Source organism: Salvia hispanica, chromosome 6 (genome assembly GCF_029641045.1).
Source record: "Salvia hispanica isolate PSC_SH4W2 chromosome 6, Shi_PSC_v1, whole genome shotgun sequence".
In the NCBI taxonomy this organism is placed as follows: Eukaryota; Viridiplantae; Streptophyta; class Magnoliopsida; order Lamiales; family Lamiaceae; genus Salvia; species Salvia hispanica.
The window spans coordinates 25,199,632-25,213,370 of record NC_142697.1 but is presented as its reverse complement, the minus strand read 5'-3'; positions in this window follow the sequence as shown (position 1 = coordinate 25,213,370).

Below are 13,739 nucleotides of genomic sequence, written 5' to 3'. Positions count from 1 at the left end.
CCGCGAAATAATCGGCGAACAGCCGATCGTGCGCACCAGTGTGGTTGCGAGGGATGTATCGGCGCCGCCGGCGGATTGGCCGTTGGGGGGGTGGCTGCTGCATTCGAGCGATCTCGCTTTGTATGCAGCGGGAGATATAGTTGTTGATTGGGTTGTTGGCGAAACCCGCTACATCCCATCCGGTGGGAGCGGGAGGTACCTCTTCTTCGGAAGAAGAATGTGATATTTCCTCGTCGGACTGAGCACGAGACGATGAATCAGAACTCATTTAATAAAGATGGAGAGAAAAAAGATTGAAAATTTGTGTGAATGAAGTTTGTGGGTGATGAATGGAGGAAGAGGATGAAATATTTATAGGGGTGGGATAAAATAGCCGTTCGGCCAAAAAAAAAAAAAAAAATTTTAAAAATCGCCGATTATCGCCGAGCGTCGCCCACAGTGGCCGGCGATCGCTCGGCGATAATCCGGCGATAAATCGCCACTCGGCGAAGCAACGGTAACATTATCGCCGAATTATCGCCGACTTCGCCACAATGGCCGGCGATAATTCGGCGATAATCGGCGATTTATCGCCGAGAATTCGCCACCTCCATTGGGAGTGCTCTTATGAACATATAGAGTATAACATATTAAAAATAAAATAATATTTAAAATAACATCTTACAATAATATTAAATTTTAAAGTTTTTTTACGGCATATATAACTAAACTTAGAGTTAATATCACATAAAAAACAGTTATAAATAAAGTGTAACTATCAAAAGAATAAAAAGTGTAACTAATTGAATTTTGAATTCATACTACTAAAGAATTTAAATGTTAATTATAAATAAAATAAAATGCAACTATCAACATCTAAAATTAAAAATAGAAAAAACAAGTCATACACATACATTAAAATGTGAATGAGATATAAAAAATAATATAGTACTACCTAATACTTACAAAAACCAACCTAAAATCTGCAAACATAAAACTAAGTACTTAAACAAAACATAAAAAAAACTAAACTACTTAAAACAAAAAAGCTTAATATAGGCCATATGCTATGATGGGGAATCGAATCGAACTCGAGGAAATACCCTGCGGAAGTGCTTCAGCAACCACCAGAGCACATAACATTTTAGTAACTGTAGTATAAATATTACAGTAAGAACAGATTAGTTTTGGGGGTACAGTTGTACCCCCTTTTCTTAGCTCCATACGCCACTGGCCACGACTAAGAAAATCATCCTTTGAGAAGCCATTTTTCTGAGTTTTATAAATTTTATTATAAGAAATAATTTAAATTGTATTATGTGTTGAGTGAATGGATGATTTTCAACTACCAATTCTCCCCTAAATATAGTAAATTAAAATGAATGAAATAGTTGTCAAATAGGGATGTCCACATATTTTCAACTTAATTAATGTGGTCGTACCCTCCAATTAAGAGTTGTTTACAAAGAAGAAGAAGCGGTTACTGTGGTAAACACTGTGGCATTTATTTAGTAATAATAATAATTTGAATCCAACATATTTATTTATTGGATAGATGAATGCATTTAATTAGCCGTTTAGGATTTAGGATTTAGGAAATAGATCCATCAACAATCACAAAAACAGATGCATCCGATACTGTAGGGATGACAAGATGACGATGCATACATGTGCGCCGGGACATTAGTCGTCTTCTTCAATATCGGTCTTGATTTAATTTGAACAAGTGCAGAACCCTATCGTACAAAGTGGCTCACCAACTTTGCATGGCGGGCACTCCTTGTTCGTATGGCATATTCTTCCATCTGAAAAATTATTAATTATTTTTATAATTAATTTATATCAATACGTACTCGTAGAGAGAGATAGAGAGAAATAGGTTCGACCTGATTCAACATCGGTCTTGGTATCCAAACAAGTGCACACCCCATCCAGACAAAGCGGCTCACCAATTTTGCATGGTGGGCAATCCTTGGTCGTTTGACACACTCTTCCACCTAAAAAGTCATCAATTAATTTAATTAATTGATTAAATAAATACATATACTCATAGGGAGATGGGAGGAATTCAACCGTGGCAGCCAAGAGCAACTGCAAGCAAAAGAGCAACCAAGAAAATCATCCTCTGAGAGGCCATTTTTCCTTAATTAATTAGTTTGATAAATATTACTATAAGAAATTATTTAATCAGTGTGTGATATTGAACTAGTGAGTCTCTCGTATATATAGATGACATGAAGTGCAATATCAGAGTAGTAATTAATAGTTATTGTTCAATTCAATTTCCATGATCGTTTCTACTCCGATATGTAACACCAATTTGCAGTAGCTATATATAACTGCCTATAGCTCAAAGTTTAGAGCATTAAAATCTTTTGTTAATTCAAATTTAATGGCTACCTTTACTTCAAATTATCAACATCGCATGCAGCATTCTCAAGCACATTCCTCCATAAATTCAAGGAAAATAGTAGTAACTGCAACTGGAAAAAAAATCAATATTTTAACCGATGCATGGTTCACATTTTCGGTAGAGTCAAATTAATGCATAAAATAAATCACACTACACGGTTAAAAATTGAAGAAAGCACAATAACGTGTTTGTAGGTAGGATTTCCTCACGGTGAGCCTAAAATGAAACGTCTCACTAACGGTTGGATGTAGGATTTTTCGTCGGTATTTCCGTCGCTAATTCTTAGCGAAAATTTTCCGTCGGTAAACTGACATTTTTTTAGTGTAAATATGATACATTTATGTTTTTGGGAAATTGATCTGAGATAATAATTTGCATGTCTATGTCGACAATTTTTTGGACGCCGGAAAGTTGATTTGTTGATACTAATGTACCTTGAATTTATCTAAATTGAATTGAATGCCTATGGATAAAAATTGATCATTATCAAATATATTTGAATCAGAAGTACTATATTATTGTGCTCTATCACTATGGGCTGGATCTATTTGGGCTTTTATTATATGAGTGGGCCGTTTCATATAGGGCAATCAAATATTTGGGCTTTAAATTAGACGGGCTCTAATTCCGTGCATAAGCCCAACTATTCGGCCCGTTTCCAACATTCCACAGAATATTGGCTTGAGAGAAAAATGAAATCTTTTTAATTTAACAATATTTTTTGTTACGATTAATTTTATTATCTCATACAACTTGTTGGTCGAAAATATGATATGATACTTCATTTGGTGAAACATTTTTTAGTAAAACAAATCTAGTAAGATTTATGTAGAAAATCGTGAATACAACAACATAACATATTCTAACAATTTATTTGCGTATGTAGGCAATTATGGTAGTAATTAATAATTAATTTATACAAATATTTAATTCAAAATATTGATTCGACCCAACTAATTAGATAAGATAAACTTAGCATAAATGGTAATTGGTGCATATTGGCTTCTTCTTTTTTAATCAGAAAGAATGATTAGACATTTAACCAACCTTAGCTCTATCTATCCCATGGAATTTGGGATAGTTAGGCACAATCTTTATGGTAGGGCTTAGAAGTATTATGATAAAAATTGAAAATCCCACCACTTTAATCCTGTTTCAGTGGATAGTAAATTTGTGAAATAAAATGATTGTACTCATGTGTCACAATCTTTATGATTAATAGGCTTAGTGATAGAGACAGCACCAATTTTCCTTTCCAATAAAGTAAGCAAAATATTATTAGCTGTCCCTTTCATTTTTCAGATCTATAATCCATTTATTGCAGTTCGATGCTATTAACAATCAGCCCTCATTGACCTAACATACCATTCCATATCAAACGTAATGAAGGAACAAATGTGACAAAGTTTGCTCTCATTTGGCAAACCCTAGACTTCCCAAAGCAACCTGCCAATTCCAATTTCAATTGTTGTACCATGGCTGTTGCTTGTTTCACTGCTTTCGATCGAGATTCGTGCCCTCAAAATAAATGATTGAGATCCTAAATTATAATTAACAGTTAGTTTTACAGTGAGTGAAATAGAATAATAGTCGAAACCAATGTCTGGTGCAGACAACAAACTCGCATGTTAATCGTACAATGACGTCGACTTGGAAAGCAGAGGCACGATCATTGCTAGCAAAGGACGACCGGTTGAAGAACGAAAGTGAACCCAGCATGAAAAAATAGAAAAATAAATTATATAGATATAGTACTTCTTAGCATAAGTTTTGATCATAACTTTACATTTCGAAGTCAAATTATTTGAAGAAATTAAACAAAGCGGATTGATGTCCCTATTCTATAGCAAGCTCCGTCATTATCATAAAGAAATACTATATGATATTAAGAGCATTATAGTGACCTTTTAAAGGGTTTAATTCATTTTCTAAGTGTTAGGCACTACTCTATCCCAATCAATATTTGTTAATTGGACATATAAAAAGTTCTCTTTTATTTAACGACCTACCTTTTTGATCCTCTTCATATAATCATTTATTCACTAAACTCAGTACATATGTGCATAAAATTTAGAAAAATGATTTGTTGAATTGTGATGTAAAGATTTGATTCCTTCCCACTCTACCATAATAGATATCAATGTACCTTTTGGATTACAATCTAAGCATTTAATTATTGAATTTGTGTGCGCATGAATTAATTTGTAGAGGCAGAAATTAAACACAAAGTCCAGCCAACAATTGTTGAAACAACAAATGCTTTTATATGCTCTGTCACAACAATATTTTCCAATATGGACCATACTACTTATGTAGAGTAGATATCGTGGTATAACATTAGAACATGCGATGTCACTCTTTGCTTGTGATTTGTGACTGCTCAATTTCTTGATTTCAACCAAATTTATAATATTGTGCTATAAGGCCGCCCAAAATGTACTAGTTTGGTCTAAACAAATTACTTGTACAAGTTTCACATTAGATTTGAAAAAATCAATTGGATTAATCCATGCATGTATGGGATATACTATAGGAATTGGTTAAAAAATAAAAGTCCTGTTATTATAACAATGCTTCGGCTTTAACTTTTATGAGATTATATTGAAGAACTAACTAGTCTATTTTGACCATGTGAATTATTTTTTATTTATTTATTTATTTATTTATTATTTTATGGTTAGAGAAGGTGGACCGAATTAATTAGCAATGTAAACACTGATTTAATGTGAAATGAGCTGTTATGAATCTGAACTGCTTCACTTAGTCGGTTTGACCAAAAGTTTATCACTGAATATTCTTTTATACTAATTGGCATGCAATAAGTGATCATAATAGTCATTTGGTCTAATTATATATCTGCACAATTTTCTAAATCTTTGCTGCAACATAGTACAAAAACGGACTCCCATTATATGAACTTAAACGTGCTTTCTCTCAATCATATGAGTAGTATATACATTATTATACATGTTCCATTAAAAATAAATATTTTTCTTTAAAGGTTATTGCATTAAAATATAAATAACACTATTTCTATTTTTTTCACTCTCTTACTTTACTCTTTCTTCATTAATAATTAACAAAGAAATATTACATAAAATCTTATGTTGAAAATCAAATATTTCATATTTAATAAGATAGAGGCATGAATATCTCAGCTTATGTGTGATAGAGAGTAATAATCAAAGAAACAGGCTTTGATTCTTTGTTAAAGGTAAAGCTCTTAATTGGTAAGAGATCTCTCGAATCACCAACTACAATTCCATGTTGCTTTAAGGGGGTATATAAAATTTGATAATTTATTTTATTAAATAAGTACTACATTGTTAAGTTTTCAAAAAGAAGAGCCAATTGCCAACTATGAAACAACTTTCACACTTGTCCTAATTTAATGTACGACATTAATCAATAGGCCCTAATAAATAAGTGCACAAAATTCCACGTGGCATTGTGGCAATGACCCATCCGTGACGTAAACGTTAATGGCTTCTTCTTTTTAATTGGTTAATAGTAGTACTATATCCGTCCAAAAAAATAAATAAAATTATGAAAAAAACAGATTTTAACGAGTAATTAATAAAATAAAAGATGAATAGAAAAAGTGTTGGAAGTAATACTAGTGAATTGTGGAGTTCACATGTAAAATGATGTCTAGAATTAATAACAATATTTAAAATTTGTCTAATTTTAATAAACATTCCAAAATTTTAAAAATAGTCTATTTTTTATGAACATAATTAATATTTTCAATAAGGTCCTCCTCTGGAGAATCTAATCAACTTTGATTTCTTTATTGATAAAAGTAGGAAGAAGTAGTGGTAGCATCAGGCTGTTTTTATTCAATGTCTTCGTCTCTGTACTAGCTTGTTGTAGATTTTTGTTTATGTTTTCTTGCGTGTGTACAATACATGTATATGTAACATTTATTTTTTCAGAAGTTAAAGGAAATATTTACATCTATAAATATTACTCCATCTATTTATAATAGTGGAGACATTTCTTTCCGAAATGAAGTGTATAATATAATGTTAAGTAAAAAGATAATAAAGTTGGAAAGAGAAAAAAATATGAGAAAAAAATAAGAAAGGAAAAAGTAAGTGTGAAAAAATATGTTAGTACTTTTTATTAAAAAGAAAAATGACTATGCTATTATGAAACGACCAAAATAGAAAAATTACTCTACTGCTATAAAAGAGGGAGTACTAGTACCGATAGTGAAGTGTAGTGTCATCTTTTGCTGAATGGAAAATAAAGCTATAGTAGTACCACGAGGGCGGGTGGTCGCCCCCCTCTTTGACCGTTCGGACAGACAGCCTTCTCAATTTAAGTCATACAAAATGTAGTAGTCCAACGGTTTGGTTAATGAGTTTTTAACTAAGAGGTCTAGGCTTTAACCCTCCTATTCCATTTTTTACTTTTTTATTTTATCAATTCATATTTCTTTGTATTATCAAAATAATACCTTTAAATACTTTATAAAATCTAAACTTTTACTACTAATTTGCATATATTATGTTGTTATATTTATTCTTTAGTTAAAATTATTTAATCTTGTGTTATGTTTTATTGTCCTAATATACTTATAATTTGTGATCCATGCATTTTAATTATTCTTCATGTAACAAAATAAATTTTTAAATATTTTTGTAATCTAAATTTTACTGCTCTACTTGTATCACTTTTTTATATAATATTTACAATGATTTTGAATGTATATAATATTTATAATAATCTTTTTTACATGAATAATACATATTTGTAAGCTGATACATGTTTATATATTATTAACTATGTTAGTGCTACTTAATATTAATATAATATTATTTTTTTATTATTAAAAATAATATTAAATTATATATTTAATATTTAATATTAAATTCTGCCTCCACCATTTTCGGGTCTGGATCTGCCACTGGTTGTACTCTATTTCATATGAATGTTTTTTTTGAAATAAATTACGACTACTCCCCATGTCCGTCAATAGGAGTCTCATTTATGTGTTGCACGGATTTTATGAAATATTAAGAAAAGTGGGTAGAAAAAAATTAGTGGAATAAGAGTCTCACTTGTTTATATTAGTTTTAAATGAAATATGTGTGGAATGAGTTAGTGGAAGGTAAGACCCTATTACCAGTTATGATAAAAGTGAATCGATACTCTTATTTGCGAACGGATTAAAAGTGAACCGAGACTTTTATTTATGGAAAGAGGGAGTACAAATTATTACTAGTACTATTATAATTTATGAAACGACAACTAGTCGTAACGCGTTGTTCTGGTAATTAATGAATTAATTAAATACAAAGATAATTTGATAACCTTTTCACGCATAATGTACGAAAATAGTACTTCTGGTCAAAAAATATGTTACCGTACTTTCCATTTCTTTCTCAATTCTGGATTAATATATGTGATATTTACTAGTAAAATTACTTTTCGTAAACAAAGATAATATCTCCTTTATCTCCAAAAATAATCTATGTTTATAGAAGTATAAACGTAGAAATGTTATTATTTTGCATTAAATATAATAATAATTTTGAGTGGGGCATATATACTCGAGGGGAGTGTTATATTGCTAACTCAATGCTTAATTGCTAACTACAACTCAATAATAGCCATTAGATATTCAAATTAAAGGCCTAGATCATTAACCACAAAATATCAATACGATCAACAAAAAACGTCAATAAGGCTATATGATTAATTCCAATAAAAATCAATAGGGGTATTAATGTCAAGTTAGTTATAACTAACTTTTAAAAGAAATCCCAAAATTTTAAATTCATATAACATATATCAAATTAAAGATAATTTTATAAGGATTCCAACGATATACTACATGCATATGTTCCGACGTCAAAATTTGAAAAAAAAAATCTAGAATTTTCGTATTTTTCGTACACAGGCTAATGTCAATACAACTAAGATAATATGTCAATATAAAGCATATATAATGTCAATCCTAAATTTGTGTTGACATTCTCAAAGCATTGTGTTGATATTTTCGAAACATTATATTGACATTTTCATCCAAAATTCTAATTTGGCGTTTTTTTTAAATTTTTTTCGGTTTAATTAATAAAAACGAAAATTACACGTGACAAATTGTAGACCACGCGTTTTTTAAAATCATGTGGCCTTAAATTAGTGTAGTTAGCAATTAAATGATAAGTTAGCAATTGATCACTCTCCATATACTCGATTGGTTATAACTAAATCCATGAAAATTACACAGTATATATGTAAATTTTGATTAATACAGAACTCAAATTTATAGTTGTTTATTCATCATACTTTTATTAGTACTACATTATTGATGCTATTACTATATACAACCATAATAAAAAAAAATGTAAAAGAGTAGGTCTCCTCATTTAAAACTCATAAATGGGTTTTTCCAAAAATTCCTAGTAAAACCAACCCAATCAATACAAATCATTTCCCAGTCCTTTTGTAGAATTATTAAATTAAACCTTGGATTAAGTATTTTAGTACACCTATTAGAATTTGTGAAGCAGATTCATGATTCTACGATTTAGATCTTTGAAATATTTACATATATATATGCAAGTCCCGATGCCAACTAATAATGACATGAGAGAAAGGAAGAAAGAGACAGTCCATCTACAGACCTGCCAACATTTTTAAATCAAATCTTATTTAGATTTGAGAATATAAACTTACCATAAATTATTTTTTAATCTTGCTTGCTAGTTGCTTCCAAACCCTTTTTTTTTATCAAAAGGTTTTGTTTGACTGCCATATCTTATTGAGTAGAGACTGATTTAAGGCTTATTTAATCAACATCGGTTGTTTATTAGTACTCCCTCTTTTCCAAAAAATTCTATTTATTTTTTTCACTCATTTTGCAAAAAATAATGATAAATAGATAAAGTTGAAAGAGAGTAAAATAAGAGAAAGAATAATGTAGGTAAGACTATTCTCTTTACTCTCTCTAATTTAACTATTTATTATTATTTTCGCAAAACGAGTGTGAAAACGAAAATGGAACAATCTTTCTGGGACGGAGGGAGTAATTATTATCTCCCCGATTCAATTTATTGGTAAACTTTGTTTTTGTATTTTGACGTATTCTTAATTCTTTATTTTGATAAAAAAAAATGCTCAATCCATTCAAAGAGGCGAACAGTAAGACACAATCCTCAACCATGTCATGGATTAAAGACACCAACAAGACTTTTTTCTAGTGTAGCACCAAATTAGAAAAAAAAAATATTGTTGTACTCTAATAGAAAACACAACTCTAATAACTTCAGCTTGAACGTCAAAAGCTAGTCAAGTCAACAAAAGCACAGTCTACAGCTTAAATGCCTCAAAAAATCAAAAAAATCGAGACCCAGCAACATGCCCTAACCAAGTTAACAATAAGAACAAAGTAAAACCACAAATAGCCAAGTCAAGGCTCCTAAGTACAAAAGTTCAAAACAAACATCAACCTAAAACTAAGGTCCAATTGCCGCCGCAATCAGATGGACATACCTTATTATTGTGTGTTCCGTGTGTGATCAAGTTCCTAATATCTATTAAGTTATCCATCAAAAGACTTGATACGAAAGGAAGTCTGAACACCATCCTTTAACCAATATTCTCATTCGACATAGCCCATAAGAGTCTTTTCTTCTCGAACTCCTAGGGTTTGAAGTTTTGAAAAACTATTTCCTTTCTAATATCTCAAATCGACCATGCATTGACATTAAACATGGATATTCATATATCATTGTCTTCCAAATTAATTTTAAATATAAAAAATTTCTTTTATCCTTTTTAGTAAGCGAAAAAAGCCTCAAATTTTCTAAGATTGAATGTTACTGTAGTGATGAAATTCGAATTCAATTCATACAATGATCAAGTGACATTTATTTGTGATTTAATATCAAGCGTTCAAGTTATTAGTATTTCCTCCGTCTCTCTATAACTGAGTCGTATCATTTCTTGATTGTTTTACTATAGCCGAGTCATTTATTTCTTCCGACAAGAATTACTTCTTTCTTATTTTATTCTCTCTTTATTTCGCTATTTTTTTATTTTTACTTTATTCTCTCATTGCTTAACCCTCTTAATTTTTTTTTAAAAAATTCCATGCAAAAGAGAAACGTCTTTAATATAAAAGGATGAAGGGAGCACAATAAGCTAACACAAGACTCTCAAGATATCTTGTCTTTAATTTTGTTGTGGTGGAGTAAGTGTAGTATAGTGTCAAAATTAAATCGTAGAATTTCCTCAAATTTAATGGGCCAAAGCATTAATTTTATAACAATGCATTATAACTATTCTGAAAAATTGACGTAAATTTGTACCTTCAATGGAACCTTAGGCTGTACGATGACGCCAGAAAACACCATAAAATCTGATAGAGGAATCTCTAACATATTGGTCCCATTATTCTTTCTGCATTTTTTTCCATTGCTCAAATCATTATTTGTGAATACATATAATGAAGAGACTTATTAAATTATATCCTACAAACAACAAGAAAATTGTGGGAAAAGATAAATAAAACACAAATTCGAATGCGCACCCCCAAAATATAATAAAAAAAATTATAAATTTTAATTCGGTAGTGATTAGTTGCTCTTTGAGGATCCAAGATCTTTCTAGATTTGCGTATATTTAAGGAAGAATCAAATCATACACGCAATTTCTAAATAGTACTACTAAACTGCAACTCATGCAAGGAGGAAAAAAAAACTTCCACTTAGAAAGTGAGAGAGGATAATAGGACTATAGGAGTATGATATACAATTACATAGTACAAGAATGAAAAAAAAAATGAAGCAAAAAAAGATGGTACATATTTTGACTCTTTAATTAGGCCAAGCGTACCGGCGCTTAATCAAAGTCTATATATCATGGGGCATTATTTTTATTTTTTTTAATATTTTAATTCTTAACATATAAGGGTAATATAGATATTGCTCAAAAGCATATGATTAATGTAAAGATTGAATCATTGAACACTGAATGTTCATCGTTGTGGACAGGGACGGAACTAGAAATTGAAATAAGCCGGTGCTGAAATTTCACTATAAATACACCAAAGTGCGCGATGCCTCGTATTGTTCATTTACGATTACTTTGACTCGTTTGTAATAGTATTAAAAATATAGTAAAAAAGAAAAATATTAGACAAATATGTGTCTTCTATATAAGTAATTTTATAAACAGGAGTAATTAATGAGTAGAATGTGAAATTTATTTATTAAAATTAATGAAAAATAGTAAATGAATATGTATAGGCATATAGACCAAAAATAAAATATGAGATGAATAATTGCTTAAAAAATACTAATCAATAATGTTATTATACAAATAAAAATAATAAAATTACAAAATATTAATAAATAAATGGATTCATATAATACTGTTCTGATATAAATAAAAATTATAAAATTTTAAATTGTACAGATTGATATTAAAACATTTTTCAAAAGAACAAATATAGTAATATATTCCTAAACACACAAAACAAGAAATAGGATTTAAATGCTGTCTGTTACCGAGATCATAATTTATATGACTCGTCTACTCCTATTTATTCAACAACGTGTTTCTCTTCCCTCTCTTCTTTATTTCTTCATTATCTTCTCTCTCAAGCTATTCTATCTCTGTAAACACTACATCCGATTCTAAGAGGACGGCATCGGCCAAGCCCCCGCTGCAGCAGTGGCTTGGCCTATTCTATCTCCGTCCTTGGTTGTGGATATTTTTACTCTCTAAAATATTGTAATATGCTTTATTTTTTGATAAATGTTATAGTCTTAACACATACTCCATGTATTGGAAGTGGATAATTTTTCATTTTGAAATTTGTACTATTAAGAAACATGATCAATTTCCACCTACTCTTTCTGTCCCATTCCTAAAAAAATACATCCAAAAGAATTCATAGAAATGTTACTTTTCCAGTGTGTAATATGTACTTTTCTCCAAAGAATTGGGCAAAGATTCCACACATATACAAGAATAATCAATGGAAAATAAGATTTGGCCTAAGGTGGGATACAAGTACAGCACAACAAAACACACATAGAGGAGTATATGTATGTAGTAGTGTAAAATAAAATTTTAATAAGGGTTTAAGTTATCAAAAATATGAGAGAGCCTAGAGAGGTAGAGTAGCTCTAGAAGCAATCCAAGTTGGTCATGAAGTGTGTGAAACCAAGCTAGTAGCTAGATATAGGCCTCTTGACCAAATAAACCTTAAAATAAGAACAAATATTATAAACTCACATTCCTAGGTGTAATGAATGTCATTGTCCAAATTTAATTGTTTTAAGATAATAGTAATTTAACATTAAGAGTTGGCACTGTCAGTTGCTAGCTCAATCCAGTCTTATCTTTATTAATTTAAAAACATAAGTACAAACAAAAGTAAAGTTAAATACATAAAAGGCTGTAACAATAATGTACATGCCTTAAGGTACAAATCATGAGACTTAAAAGTAAAGTTTGGATAACAATATATTGGGTGAAAGTTAAAAGTGGAAGATATACGTATTATTTTTATTCAGACATTAAAGAGAAACCTACATAAATTAATATTATTATGTAATGGGAAAGTATTTATGCCATGTATAAGTGTCACATACTCATGCATTCACCATTAATTTTGGAGTACTACTATTTCATACCTACGGCTTTGCTCAGGATTGTGGGATATTTCTTTTCTATTTTGAGTAAATGGAAATTTTGTTAGGTAGGATATTTTTGAGAAGATAACATGAAATATTTGATTGAGCGGTGAGCACTATGAAAATTTGTGTATGACTCGAAATTCCATATATACCAATTTTAGTTTGAAGTGAGTTTATGAATATGAGAGTGTAACCAATTTCAAATGACACCTCTTATAATAAAAGTCAACTAAGACATTAATCTTTAAAATTCAAAATGATGGAATAGAGTTGTCTAACATCAAATTTCACCATTTTATTATTTCCAAGTCAAAGAAAAAGGAAAAGACTATTTTTTACTTAAAATATGAATAGGGCTGAAAATGATCTAAGAATCACCGATTTTGATGGATTAAAATTGACAGTCAACGATCAAATTATTCTTCCAAAAATGTTGAAATTGGAAATGAATTAGTAGAACAATATGTTCGTAATATGGAGTACATTGCAATTATCCGATTTTGAAGAAATTCAAGAGTTTTAACTTCAAATATGTTGAAATAAATTAAAATAACTAACTAGGAGTATAATATAAAATTAAATAGAAATTTAAGTAACAGCTGTGGCGGTGGTTTACTAAAATAATTATGATCAAGAATTTGATTTTCTGTTTTTGATTTGTTTTGAAGCATGAAGTGCTCTGTTTTTTA